General features: G+C 32.7%; 1 long non-coding RNA gene across 4 annotated transcripts; it reads left to right on the top strand.

Annotated features, from left to right (window-relative positions):
• The first annotated feature begins 11,910 nt into the window (after positions 1 to 11,910).
• Positions 11,911 to 15,462, top strand: LOC131622993 (uncharacterized). 4 transcript variants are annotated; one of them, XR_009290063.1, is made up of 9 exons: positions 11,911 to 11,936; positions 12,637 to 12,713; positions 13,448 to 13,523; positions 13,607 to 13,702; positions 14,058 to 14,117; positions 14,219 to 14,297; positions 14,406 to 14,536; positions 14,644 to 14,866; positions 15,029 to 15,462. It is a non-coding gene; the product is annotated as an uncharacterized LOC131622993 (long non-coding RNA). The 4 variants fall into 4 exon arrangements; XR_009290064.1 differs by lacking the exon at positions 11,911 to 11,936 and adding an exon at positions 12,170 to 12,537 and having other exon boundaries at positions 12,643 to 12,713; XR_009290065.1 differs by lacking the exon at positions 11,911 to 11,936 and having other exon boundaries at positions 12,586 to 12,713; positions 14,784 to 14,866.
• Positions 15,463 to 15,773: the final 311 nt, after the last annotated feature.

The raw sequence follows: 15,773 nt of genomic DNA, 5'->3' as shown, positions 1-15,773 counted from the left end.
TTCAGTGTGCATCCATGAATGATTAGTTGATAGAGATGGATCGTTTCACTTACGAAAAGTGTCAGATGGCATGGATGGTTAACGATGATCCAATTTTGATTTGAACCAACTTGTATAGAAAATTTTATGTATGATTATTATGAACTAATCACATATTGATGATGAGAACGAATCACATATTCAGAAATAAGCCCTACGCATGTTCGTCCCGGTTACGATGCTTATGTAAAGCAGGATTGGGATATACATACTATTATTTCACATTTCTCATAAGTGGGTTCGAGTCCCATAGAGAAGAGATTGCCTCATAAGTGAGTTCAAGTCCCATAGAGGAATATACATCATAAGTGGGTTAGAGTCCCATAGAGGAGTGAATGCTCATAAGTGGGTTTGAGTCCCATACGAGCGATGGTTCTTAAAGTGGGTTCAAGTTCCATGGAGAATCTAAGTTCGCAATGAAAGTCGAATCATGGTACAAAGATCTATGACACGTGTCCATAGTCTTAGACGTAGGATCAGCGGGGGAAAGATGCTTTGGTACTTTTCCGAATAATGATTTATTGAGTTGATGAACCCATGTTTACATTTTTCCATACAAAACTTAAATTTCCTTAGATGCTTAAGTACTTGTTCTATTGTGTAAGTATACACTAGTATGACGAAGTTGAATGGCTTAAGTTAAGAATCAATAGTAGATCCCTTTAGCATCGAGGGGGGCCATAGGATAGGTGAGCTCACTAAGAATATCATCTCACCCCACTATTATTGTTGTTTTTAGGTGATTCTTTACGTGTAATTAAGGGGAATGACAAGCTTGTCTGATGATGTTTCGAAGATTTTTGTTATCGTGATCTTCTGTTGTGGACTATGTGCAAATATGGATATTGTACTTAGATCTTAGATTTTGTTTTGGTACTCTTGTATATCATGTGCCATGGCTGTATATTTTCTTTTTGACATGGATATATAGTGATGTCGTAAGGCACTTGTGTTGTATTAGTACTAGGGGTGGAAAACGGGCCGCCCGCCCGCAAAAAAATAGTAGGGCGGGCAAGCCCGCCAAGTGAAAAAGGGCATAAAAATCTAGCCCGCCCCACATACTTGGTGGGTGGCAGTCTTGCCCGCCTATTTTCTTATTTATTTATTTTAATTTTGTAAATAGATTAATAGGCTTTTTTTACCTTTAAATTGTAATTTTTACTTATTTTTTAAAATAATTTTTGATAAAGCATCTTTTTAACAAATTTTTACTTAAAAAAGTATTACATATATTCACAAAAAATGTATAAAATAAAACCATCAAGAATTTGAATTACTAGAATTAACTAAAAAATGGCGGGCTTAAGGCGGGACAAACTGAACGAATAGGCGAGATGGACTTTGGCGGACGGCGGGTTTTGGTGAGGCGAGGTTTGGCGGTCAGAGGATTTTGGCAGAGCGGGCTTTGGTGGGTGACGGGCCCAAAATCTCAACTCAACTCTCCATTATTTGGCAGGTGCGCGGGCCGACCCGACAAATCACAATTTTTTTATCACCCCTAATAAGTACCAATTAACACTACATATAATGTATTTTCTTGATGTATATTATACGGGATATTAGAGGAGGCTATCCATCGTAAATCTTCATCCACATACCGCCTAAACCATTTGAATAAATATTGATTTCCCACCTCAAGTGTTGCGAGTTGCGAGGGGTAACCCCTTCTATACTTGTTTTTTTATATGCTCTATTCTGAGGGATAATCCCTTGTAATAGTGTTTTTTTAAACTTATTTTCTATTTTTCTAAGGTTTCAGCAAAACACATTTTTTTTAGTGAGGAGTTAATCCCACATAAATAACTCTTAAAAATAGACAAACTTTCTAGTAGTGATAATAATTTCGAGGAAACATAGTTTAGATCCCTTTGAGATTGGTGTGTTGAAATAATAATTCTGATAGCTTTTATTTCCTTCTCTTTGTAACTGATTTGCCTTTAGCTTTAGAAGTTGCAAAGTTAGTTAGGAAGTTGGTTATTTTCTGTTAGTTAGTTACAATTTGTTTGTGGCTCTTTCATTGATTCTCAAGCAACTATATAAGCCTAACTGTACTGAAACTTTCACCAAGCTGATTAATTCATATCAAAAGCTTCAGCCTTTCTTCCATCTTCTTCTCTTTTCCTTCGTTTATCCATGGCTGCCATAATGCATTCATGGTGTTTGTGATTTCTAACATGGTATCTTGAGCCTGTGCGATCTACCTGAGATCATGCCTCCACGTCTAGCTCCTATTGATCCGCAATTGGATTCAACCAGTCCCTATTATGTTCATCCTAGCGATGGGCCCTCCACTGTTAAAGTTACACCGATTCTTGAAGGATTCAACTATCATTCTTGGGCCTGATCGATGCGTCGCGCTCTAGGCGGGAAGATGAAGCTTGAATTTGTGGATGGATCCATACCAATTCCCGATGATGACTTTGATCCTTCTTTTCGCGCGTGGAATCGATGCAATATGCTAGTTCATTCATGGCTCCTCAACTCAGTTTCAGAATCGATTGCTCAATCCATCGTGTTCATGGAAAATGCGCTCGATGTTTGGAATGATTTGAGGGAACGATTTTCACAAGGAGATCTGGTACGCGTTTCTGAGTTACAACAAGAAATCTATGTCCTCAAACAAGAATCCAAATCTGTCACTGAATTCTACTCAACCCTGAAGATTCTTTGGGAAGAATTAGAGATTTACATGCCTATTCCCAATTGTGTGTGCAGGGTTCGATGTTCGTGTGATGCTATGAGGCAGGCTAGGAAGAATCACAGCCTGCTGTATGCTATCAGGTTCTTGACAGGTCTGAATGAGAATTTCTTTGTAGTTAGGTCACAAATCCTTCTTATGGATCCACTACCTCCTATGAACAAGATCTTCTCAATGGTGCTCCAACATGAGAGACAAGGCAAATTCGCACCAGTTGATGAATCTCAAGCTCTAATCAATGCTGTTGGATATAAGAGGTTCAATCCTAAGCAAGGTAATCATACTTCTCAGCCCAATACCTCTAAATCTAAGGTTTGCACTCATTGTGGTAGGACTGGCCACACTATAGAAGTGTGCTATAGAAAGCACGGTTTTCCACCTCGTTTTGGCAAAAATTCCACTGCCAATAATGTTGCTGCAAGTGAGAATGATGACGGTGAAGAAGTTGGTACTCAGCAAGCTGCTTCTACCAGTAGTGCTTCTCATATCACTCAAGATCAGTTTGAAAAATTGGTGCACCTAATTCAGAATTCTTCTCTTCATCAAGCTTCCACCCGTGCCACTTCCAACCAAGTTGGTTCTACATCATTTACAGGTCATTCTTCTGTAAATCACAATGGTAATTCCTACTCTTTTGCTTATAAATGTTACATTTCCAATTCCTGGATCATAGACTCTGGTGCAAGTGACCACATATATTCTTCTCTGTCTTGGTTTCATTCCTATAATGCCATCACTCCTATTAGTGTTAAATTACCTAATGGACAATTCGCTTCAGCTAAATATGTTGGTACAATTGTGTTCTCTCCCACCTTTTTCATCACAAATGTGCTTTATATTCCTGAATTCTCTGTCAATTTGATATTTGTTTCCAAACTGTGTCATAATTCCAGTTACCAAGTGAATTTTAATGACACTCAATGTTTTATTCAGGATCAGCAATCAAAGAAGATGATTGGTTTGGCTGAGAAGCATGAGGGATTGTACCACCCAGTTCTTAAAAGGGAGAATGAAGCTAGCTCCAACATCAACAATACCTCTACATGTTCAATACCTAAGAGTGCCCTATGGCACTTCAGATTAGGACATTTGTCACATAGTAGATTGCAATCTTTAAGTCAAACTTTTACTTTCATTGTTGTAGATCAAGGAGCTGCTTGTGATGTTTGCCATTTTGCCAAACACAAAAAGCTCCCTTATCATTCTAGTTTCAATAAAGCATAAAATCTTTTTGATCTTGTACATTTTGATGTTTGGGGCCCTTTGGCCATAAAATCTTACTATGGTCATTCATACTTCCTTACAGCTGTAGATGACTACAGTAGGTATACATGGATTATCTTAATGAAATCCAAAGCTGAAACTAGACAGAATGTCCTCAACTTTGTTAAAATGGTTGAAGTCCAACATAAATCTCAAATTAAGGTCATAAGAAGTGATAATGGACATGAATTTATAATGCCAACCTTCTATGCTTCTAAGGGCATTCTACATCAAACTAGCTGTGTTGAGTCCCCCCAACAAAATGGGAGGGTGGAAAGAAAACATCAGCACATTTTGAACATAGCTAGAGCTCTCCTTTTTCAGTCCAATACTCCTAAAAAATTTTGGAGCTTTGCTGTCAATCATGCAGTTTACCTCATGAATAGAGTCACTAGCCGTATTTTGAACAATAAATCACCTTACTACCTTCTTTTTAATGAACTACCTGATCTGCAAGCTTTAAGGGTTTTTGGAACCTTAGCTTATGCCTCAACCATCCAATCTCATAGGACAAAGCTTGACCATAGAGGTAGAACGTGTGTTTTCTTAGGTTTTAGACAAGGTGTTAAAGGAGCTATTCTCCTTGACATGAATAGCAGTGAAATCTTCTTGTCTCGAAATGTGGTTCATCATGAACACGTTTTTCCATATCAACCTAATTGGCAGTATCACACTAATTCACCTGACAAGTCCCTTCCTGCCATTACTGAACCAATTTCACTAGACCCTACTATTTCACAAAATTCACCAGCTACCCACGAATCACCATCATCTCCTAACTCTGTACCTGAACCACTGTTACCTGCTATCCATCATGACCAAAATCATCGACCAATTAGAAACAGACATGCTCCTCACCACCTTAAGGACTATGTGTGCAATTCTTCACATTCTTCAGCTCAATCATCATCTTCAGGTACTATTTATCCAATTTCCTCGTTTCATTCCTTCAATTCTTTATCTTCTTCTCATAGAGCTTTCAGTTCTTCTGTCACAAGTGATTTAGAGCCAAAATCCTATGAAGAAGCTTGTAAGAATGACCATTGGGTGCAGGCTATGAACTCTGAGTTAGAAGCCCTTGCTATCAATGGAACTTGGAAATTAGTCAATCTGCCAGAGAATGTTAAACCTATTGGCAGTCGATGGGTTTACAAAATTAAGCATAGAGCTGATGGCTCTATAGAAAGGTATAAGGCAAGGTTAGTTGCCAAGGGTTACAGCCAAGTTGAAGGTCTCGATTTCTTCGATACTTTCTCTCCCGTTGCTAAACTCTCTACTGTCCGTGTTCTACTGGCTGTAGCATCCATCAGGCACTGGTATTTACATCAGCTGGATGTGAACAATGCTTTTCTGCATGGAGACTTAGAAGAAGATGTATATATGAGTGTGCCTCAAGGGATTCAATGTGCTACACCAAATCAGGTTTGCAAGCTTGTTAAGAGCCTTTATGGTTTAAAGCAAGCCAGCAGGAAATGGTATGAAAAACTCACCCCTCTTCTTTTACAACTTGGCTATCATCAATCCAACTCAGATTATTCTATGTTCACTCTTTCTAAGAATGATCAGATCACAGTTCTGCTGGTTTATGTTGATGATGTGATTTTGGTTGGCACTTCCTTGACTGAGTTTGACAGGATCAAAGGCATAATGCATAGCAAGTTTAAAATCAAGGACCTAGGGATTTTGAAATACTTCCTTGGTCTTGAGGTGGCACATTCGAGAGAAGGCATTGTCATTTCTCAAAGGAAATACTGCCTAGATTTGCTACACGACACTGGATTGCTTGCTTCTAAACCAGCTACCACACCTTTGAATCCCTCAACAAAATTATATCAAGATGATAGCAAACCTTTCGAAGATATCACAACATATAGAAGGCTTATTGGAAGGTTCTTGTATCTGAATAATACAAGACCTGACATCACCCTTGCAACACAACAGCTGAGTCAGTTTATGCAGAATCCTACACAGATGCACTATAACACAACATGTCGTGTAATCAGATATTTGAAGCAGCATCCTGGAAAGGGCTTGTTGTTTCCTAGATCCTCAAATTTGCAGATTCTAGGATATTCTAATGCTGACTGGGCAGGATGTGTCGATTCTAGAAAATCCACATCAGGCTATTGCTTCTTCATCGGGTCTTCTCTTGTATCGTGGAAAGCCAAGAAGCAAACAACTATTTCTAGGTCATCCTCTGAGGCGGAGTATAGGGCTTTAGGATCAGCCACGTGTGAATTAATTTGGCTTCTGTATATCTTGAGAGATTTGAACATCACATGTTGCAGACCACCGACTCTATATTGTGACAATCAAAACGCCTTACACATAGCTTCTAATCCTGTTTTTCACGAAAGAACAAAGCACCTTGAGATTGACTGTCACCTTGTGAGAGAAAAGGTTCAAAAAGGTGTCATGAAGCTGCTCACTATATCCTTCCAAGAGCAACTGGCAGATTTCCTAACAAAGCCTTTAAATCCTAGCAAGTTCAATGACTTCATATCCAAGCTTGGCATGATAGAAATCTATCATGCTTAAGCTTGAGGGAGGCTGTTGAAATAATAATTCTGATAGCTTTTATTTCCTTCTCTTTGTAACTGATTTGCCTTTAGCTTTAGAAGTTGCAAAGTTAGTTAGGAAGTTGGTTATTTTTTGTTAGTTAGTTACAGTTTGTTTGTGGCTCTTTCATTGATTCTCAAGCAACTATATAAGCCTAACTGTACTGAAACTTTCACCAAGCTAATTAATTCATATCAAAAGCTTCGGCCTTTCTTTCATCTTCTTCTCTTTTCCTTCGTTTATCCATGGCTGCCATAATGCATTCATGGTGTTTGTGATTTCTAACAAGGTGTAAAATAAACTTTAAATATACTTTACAAAAGGTTTTAAAAAAATCATTATATTTAATGTTATTTTTTATTTAAAAAAAAGTTTAAAAAAACCATGTTTGTGATTATATTTAATGTGAAATGTGTTTGGTTAGCATGATTATATGTTGAAACTTCAATTTAAATATTATTTTATCTTTACACCAATTTTATTTCATAACAATATCACTATTTTTATATGTTTCATAACTATTATTCAATAATTTGTTTTTTCTTGTTCATGAATACTACCTCAGTTTCTTATAATTTATTTTTCTAAATTCAATGAATAATTAAGTAAACTTGTTATGTATAATTAATGTTGTCATAAGTTTACTATGACCTTTAATAAATATAATAAGATAATTAGATCAATGTTTAAAAATCGGATCGGAGATCGAATCTGTGAAACATTTAATTTAGAATTTAATTGGTTCAACCGATTAAATTTATGGTCAAACCGTTTATTAAATAAACTAATAATATGAAACTAAACTTTATAGATATGTCACACGCAGTCATATGTTCACAACTTAATAAAATAGATATTTCAAAAATCCATTACAAATTTAATACAACAATATCAATAGTACATATAATAACACAATATAGTTATACAGTTAATTTCAACATTCATTTAAGAATAATTTGAACAAATTAAAGAATTACAATAAAATAAGTTAAACTAATTCAAACCAAAATTAAATTAATAGAATATAATAACTAAAATAAAATTCAAATAATTTAGAATACCTAAATTAAATAGGATATAATTATTAAAAAAAATAAAACTTATTTAATTGAACAACAATAATCAAATTGGAGTTGAACGACGACAAACAAGTCCTAATTAACAACGACAAACAATATAGATTTGAACGTCAATCAATATTAAGTTGAACATCGTGACTATGTTTGAAAGAGACGATATGATGATGATGATGGAGTGTGGTTGAAAGAAAAGATATAACGGATTAATAGAATTTAGAAGTTTGTATGGTGGTAGAAAAAACAAGAAATTATTTTTTGTGATTGAAATGTTTTAAGTTTTGAAATTAACATATAAAACTTTTTTTTTATTTTTTTTATTTTAAAAAGGACCAATTTGATACAACTTTTGAACCGAGCGCTTTAAAACAACCAGCTCTGGTTCTTTGGTTTAAACGGTTCAATCTATTTTTTTAATTTTACTTCAGTTTTAACCCACTAACGGTTTTGAAAGGTTAACCAGACCGAATTCACTCTGGATCTTGATTCAACCGGTTAAATTGTACCGTTTGATCTGATTTTTAAAACATTGATTTAGATGCTTATTAATTTTTTATTTTAATAACAAAAAACTCTATTTATTTAGTTTTTATAATTTAATTTAATATTAACCTAGTCAACAGTACATATACAAATATACATTTATGGTTAAAGAGAAATATGTTGACCACATAAAATGTACACAGTCACACCACTAGGCTACGATACAAAATATGTTTTCTTAATAAATATAATTAATAAAATAAAGAAATTTTCAAATAATTTATTTAAATTTTTATTTAATTAAATATTAATTAACTTTTTGTCTAATACTTGTGATAGTTATTTATTTCATAATTTTATTTTTATATAGTGTTATTATTTATAGTATTTATTATTATAAATTTTTATTTACTTAATATTTTTTTATATTTTATAAAGTTATCATAAAATAATAAATTTTACAACTTTTTAACCCAAGTAATAAATTTCTAATAATATTATTAGTATTATCTTTGAAAAAAAATATAAATTTCTTCATATAATTAATAAGAATTAATATAAATTTATAGCTATAATAAATTATATCTAGGCCATAATCGATTATAGACGGGTCTTAAGATTTTTCCGTTGTTTTCTTTTTGCAAAATCTTATGACAACTCAGCTATATAGAAAGCACTGATAATCATTTAAAAATCACAGCAATCACAAAATCTTTATAAAAAAGCCTTCTCCTCTTTCTCCGTTTTTACATCAATACTTATATCATATACACTGTTTACTGTATTTACACGGTAAATATTATTTTTTAATAAAATAATATTATTTTAAAAATATATATATTTTTGAAAAAAATATTTGCTTTTAAAATTTATTTTATAACACAAATATAAAATTGTGTCATTAATCAATTTTATAATTGTATTAACTATAAAAATATAAGTCATTAACCAATTATTTTACTAACTCATTAGCCACTTTCACTATTTCATTAATCAATAAAATATGTACTATTAATCATGTTTAGACAATAAATTATAAATGTATGAACCAATATTTACACTTCATTAACCAACTTTATTTTACTATTAATTTTGTTTTACGTTTGAGAATTCATTAACCAAGTTATAAATTGTATTAACCAACTTTATAAATACGATTAACCAAAATATGTACTGTATATATTAATTTTTTTATGTCAAAATATATATTAACCAAACTTTGAATTGTATTAATCAAGTTTTAACATTTTATTAACCAAAGTAGTTTTAAAAAAAAATGTATTAAAAATGTCAAAATAAAATGAAAAACATTATTCACGTATTTGTGAACAGTATCTACAGTGTACTTTAAAAATTTGATGTAAGAATATCATTTTTCATTTTTTTTATTGTCATATTCTTCACTTATATATTTTTGTACTGCAAAAGAAACCACTATGTAGAAATTTGTGTAGCAAGTGATGTTACTCTTATCTAAAACTATAAAATAAGAGAGTTTTGTTCTCTTCAACTTATAAGATAAAAGTTGTTGTAAGTTGAATATGTGATGCTTCCTCTGCTCTTATTTATAAGAAAGAGTTCATCTTTTAAATACATTGAATGATTAATATATTTAGACAAAATATTGTCAAGATACATTAGTTATTAAAAATATTCAATATTTTTAAATAATAGATTTTTTTTATAAATAAGATTAGAGAGAGATAATAAAAGTTTGGTGTAAAAGTTGCATGTTGAAGATGTGATGAAATATATTTATAAAGTTTGTTTTGATATTGGAAAATCTCAATATGCTATCCTTAAAAACTAAACATAGGTCTTGTAGTTTTGAACCAAATTAAGATAAATTCTATGTGATTTTGGTATCCCTTATATCTTTTATTTATTATGTTCATTGTTAGTATTATTCTCTTTCTTCTTTCTTCATGTATTATTTCTTACTATTTCAATAAACTTTTTTAAACCACAATTCATCTCCTCCCCATAATTGTCATAATTTGTTCAACAGTTACCTCAAAGTACACTACTAGAAATACACGTATTACCTGCGGAATATATTCCGCAGGTATACCTGCGGATTTTCCTGGGACTTTCTTAAATAAAATAAATTTTCCTACGGTTCAAGAATTGGCAGAAAATTCCGCAGGAATACCTGCGGATTTTGCTGCGGTTTATATATTTCAAACATAAAACGAAAATATAATGCAAAATTCGCAGGTAAATCCGCAGGAAAGTTTCCTGCGAATTTTGCTGCGGATATCAATTTTATTAAAACCAAACAATTATACAAAATCCGCAGGTAATTCCGCAGGAAAGTTTCCTGCGGATTTTGCTGCAAATTTAACTATTTTCTAAAAGTAATAGCAATTTTTGTCATTTTTTTTTTAAATTAATCATTATATTTAATTGTTAATTATTTAATATATTAATTAATATTTTATTGTGAATTGTGTTATTTTTAAATTTTCACCTTAATTTTTTAATGAAATTAAAGTTATAAAAAATTTGAAAAATAAAATTAATAAAAGGTATTAAAATTTTTGAGAATGGGTATCGAAGATTTTTTTATAATAATCAATTTTTTTAAAAAATTTATAAGTAACTCATATTTCAAAAATATTACCTCAATAACCATGTTTGACCATTCTATATTGCGCCTCCTTTTTTTTTTTTAATTCAATAACCCGTAGATTTACTGTTACCTACGGATTTGCCTGTGAATTTACTTGCAGATCAGATATTAAAATATTAACTATTTTTTTAAAAAGTAGGTGGCGCCATATGGAATGGCGACTACATGAAAAATACCTCCAAACATGGTGGACAATTTCTCAATGCATCCCATAGATTTTTTAGACACCACGCAAAATTTCATTTATACACCCAACTTCCGCAGATGCATCTCCGGAAGTACCTTTTTAAAAAAAATCTTCGTGGGTATCAATTAAATATGGTTGAATAATACTCAAGTAAATTCTATTTGAAAAATAAATATTAGTTATGTAATAATACTATTAACCATTAAGCTAATGGTGATTATGTGTCAAAAATTAAAAGCTAATTGCGATTCCAGTTAAACAATACTAAAAATAATTTCTCAAATGCTTCAAGTTGAAACGATAGAACAAAAACGCCTACATACTTCAACTCAGCCTTACCCTTACAAACGTATGGAGTTCGCTGAAAACAAAACCTTCGTAAAAGAGAAATCTCGAAATCGCTCAAACATCGTTCACGTTTGGAGTTGACAAAGCCATTACTCATTCCACCACGACCATTCTTCTTCACAACTAAGTATACTTTTAAATCTCTTGTTAGTTGTAATTGTAAATTGTAAATATATATTAAAAGTTAAGATGGTGTATTTCTTATTGTTTTTAATTTTATTGATTTATTAAAAATAATTATATATTTAATTGTTTATTTTGAATTAAAATAAATGATATAAATTATTTAATTACCGATTAAACCTAGTTATCCTCTTTTTGTTCTTCTTCACCCGATAAACCCCAATTAGTTTAGGGTTTTCATCTTCATCGTTACCTCAGAAAAACTTCTCCAAATTCTAGCAATCCGATTCGAATTTCGCATACAATATCACGAAAACAGCACCGTTTTGGATCCATGTGTTGATTTGCAGATTCGAAAATGACACGGGCTTATACTATGAAGGGGAAGAAGCGAAAGAACAAGGAAGTGCCAGGGAAGTACAATCGTGAAGAAGATGAAGAAGAACAAGTCCAATCAAAGAAACCAGCGATTCAGAGAAGAACCAACGTCGGTAGTTACAACAACTGAGGAAAGTAGTGAACTTGCAGGTATTTCAATTGCTCCTTCATTTGAAAAACCAATGATAAAGTGGGTGTTATTTTCATTCTAATCTTTTCATATTGTTAAATGTGTTTAAGAATTACTTCTAGGGTTAGATATATGATTGATTGTGAACTATGAAGCACAGACACAAATTAAACATAATCACAAGTGTGTTGTGCGGTTTCGGTCCGCGACACTGACACATTTTTTCAGAGGTGTCGGTGCTAGATAGGTTTACATCAATGGATATTTTTCTCTAGCTAAGTTATTATACTTTTTGATTTAAGTTCTGATATATTTAGCAGATGCTGCAGTATAACTACTGCAAGGAGGTTAATTTCTAAATTGTACTTCAATGCTAATTTTTCCAGCATTTTGTATATTTTGATAGTCCTAGTTGTATTTGTTAACAAAATCCAACTACACAATCTTCGGGTCCTCGTCGTCGGCCGAAACAGGTAAGTCAATTCATCTCTACACAACTGCCTCTAACACTGTCAGTTATAATAACTCTAATCACGTGCGTGTGTGTGTGTGCGTGTAACAGAGAAAAGGTGAAGCTCTCGTTGTTTTTTTGGATGACCGGGTTTAAGATTGGTGATATTCGTTAAGTGTTGAATTGAAAAAGTCAGCTTTGGAGTTTTGTGTTTTTGATAATATTCCAGGAGAGGACTCTTCTAAAATTCTGCAATGTCCTTGTCTTAGGTGCAGTGCAGGGCAGACTCACTTTCAATTGTCTTCAACACTAACCTCTTCATCCTCTAAACCACTCATGTTCCCAGGTAAGTCATCTTCAGGTGTGTGCATTACATCATTAACTGGAGCCATCTGCATATATCAAATACAATTTCCTTAAATATTTTCTAACATCTTTTTAGCATATACAAAGTTTCAATTTCAAATCACTTTAATGATATTACCTTCACATTGGAAAGCTGCTGAAAAAAACTAGAATGTTGAAATGAACCTTTCTTCTTTTATAGTATGAAGAAATTTTCATAATTGTTTATAGAATAACTTTCTATAATGGGTAGGTTGTTAATAGATATTGTCATACCTATTCTTATCCTATGTCTATTATGAATATCTCATTCACACCAAGACAGTGTTGTCCTCACCCTTGTGTATATGAATCTTAATTATTATTGCCTCTCTAAGATTAAATGGTTCTATTCAAACATTTCACATGAATAACTGTCGAGATCCAATAAAAAAATGCATGGACAAAACTTGTGGGGTGCCTTGTATCTAATAAAAACATGCGGATCTTGAGTGCATGAGTTTAAAATAAATATAATGATTGAGGGTATGATTAACTAGCATATGACCTTAGACTTAAAATAAATATTCTACAATTATGCCTGTGATGCTTGCGTGATGCTGCTCGGTTTCAGTTATTGCATTACGTTTGATTTACTCAGTGCGTCGATGTGAAGCTGCGAACGAAAACTTAATGCGTTGATATTGAACCATGGCTTGTTGCTGAATCTGATGTTGTTCGAATCTCGTTTTGCAGGTCTGAAGCTTGAATGGATGTGGTTGAAAGTTGTTATGATGCTGATCTGAGTTGTTGTGAATTTGTGATGATGAAGGTTCTAATTTGTGAATTGTTTTGTGTGTGTTGGTTTGATGTTAAATTTCGGGCGGTGTTGCTTACAGCTTTATTCTGTTGTAGGAAATGGAAGCTACCGTTGTTGACAGCGGCAATGGAACCGAGACTGGACATATCATTGTGACTACTATTGGTGGTAGAAATGGTCAGCCAAAGCAGGTATACCCCCTTAATTTGGAAGCTATCAATGGTTTTGAATTAGGAATAGCTGCATTTCTCCTTGAAGTTAAGTATTGAAAAAATGAAACAAATCTTAAACATTTTGGTATTATGCCTGTTCAACTTCCTGCTGACTAGAATCTATTTACATTGATTAGCATATGACCGATTTCATATGTCTAGTGATTGGCAAGTATCTTACTAATTGTTAATAAGTGATGATGAGATACCTATTGAAAAGGGTGACAATTTCATATGGTGTGGTTTTATCCTTTTATCCTTAATTGTCGATATTCTTTCTCAATTTTGTTGAATTTTTACATTGAATAGTTTTGTATATTTCTTAATGTTTCAGACTATAAGCTATATGGCAGAGCGTGTTGTAGGACATGGATCATTTGGAGTTGTCTTCCAGGTATCAACATGGATCCTGTTGATTCAATCATGACATGTGTTACTTTTGTCACTTCAACATAGTAGCATTTCATGGCTTACACGGTACTATGTTTTATGCAGTTGTTTTCTAGGTCAATGAAATGAGAGATAGACCTTCATGCAAAGTTTCTCAATGTTGAGAATGTACTTGGCTTACACGGTACTATGTTTTATTACAAATACAAACGTGATAGATATACTTGTTGTTTCACTCCATCAATTGTTCAATTTCTAATACAAGATTCTTTCTTCGGCTTTGTTGTTGCAGAGGCTCTTCGGAGATAAATAGTAGCTTTGATGAATGTAGAAGGAATCAATAGGGAACTTGTTGCAAGCCATATCCACATTACATTTTCTTTAATATTGTTATTTACAAATCTGTTGTTGCTAAAGCAGCTGGTATAATCCACTTCTAACCCTTTTTTAAAATTATTTTTTTCTTTGAATTTTTTTCTGAAAATTATAATTCTTTCAAATAATTTACCCAAATTTTGTATTATTTCAAGTTGCTAAGTTATATGAGTGAATAAAACAGTGCATCTGACAAACTGGCCTTAAAGTGTGTATACCAACCTTGTTTAGTTGATTAACTTGAAATTTTGTATAGCTTTTGATTTGGCTGAATATGAGTATTTGTTTTTGGCAGTATGTTTGGATGGACCATTGCCTGCTTATCATTTCAACCGTGGATTCGGATCGGGAGCAAACAGCTGGCTTGTTAATTTAGAGGTATCTCATGATCTTTCATATTATTATATAATAGTATGGTGTTTCTTATAGGTTTCCTCTATATGTTTGTATTGTATACCCAGATAAGATCTCATATAGAAAAGTTTAAAAGTGTTTTTGGGAACACATGTTTGATGATATTTATGTGAAATTCGGTGGCAGGGAGGTGCGTGGATCATCAAATTTCATGGAGAAGGCGATTCCTTTTATGGGAATAATGAGCAATAATGCTCAAGAGAATCCAGATTTTTCATCATATAAGTTTCCTACAAAATGGCTGGCCATCAATCTCACTCAGAATTATGATTATTGTTGTGGTGGTTTGGAGGCCAGATACCCGGTGGTACCGTATCTTACTGTTTTAATCTGAATGTGAATCAAGCTAGCTCTGAGGTGAAAAATTCTGTCTGTTGGGGATTTCTCATAATCCAACTATTCCGGGAGAGGACGAAGCTAGTAGTCCAGTAATGAAAGTGATCAAACAAATGAAGTTGGCGTCGATGAATTAGATGAAGAAGACCTTAGTAATATAATAAATTCTGATTTGTACTGTTTTTCTTGTTGACTTGGTGTATCTTTTTAACTTAGGTGGACAAATGATCATTAGTAGCTTGGTTCTTTGAGTCATTTTTAGTAATGTGACTATCTAAATTCTTGTTACTAACTTTGTAGCAATTTTTATAGTAATAAGTTGTATATGAATTTGTCTTATTTAAATTCAAAGTATTTTAAATTAAATTTTAATTTTTATATTATGGTTATTTTAGTATACAATTAATAACATTTTAAATGAAAAATAACATTTTTAGGTTTAAATTTTCATGCTGATTTCCTGCGGATTTAGCTGCGGAAATTTCCTGCGGATTTAGCTGCGGAATTACCTGCGGAATTTCCTGCGGAAATTATT

The sequence above is a fragment of the Vicia villosa genome, unplaced genomic scaffold (assembly GCF_029867415.1).
Source record: "Vicia villosa cultivar HV-30 ecotype Madison, WI unplaced genomic scaffold, Vvil1.0 ctg.000048F_1_1, whole genome shotgun sequence".
NCBI classification, from domain to species: domain Eukaryota; kingdom Viridiplantae; phylum Streptophyta; class Magnoliopsida; order Fabales; family Fabaceae; genus Vicia; species Vicia villosa.
The sequence above is the reverse complement of the archived record's forward strand: the minus strand, read 5'-3'. Positions and strand labels throughout refer to the sequence as shown.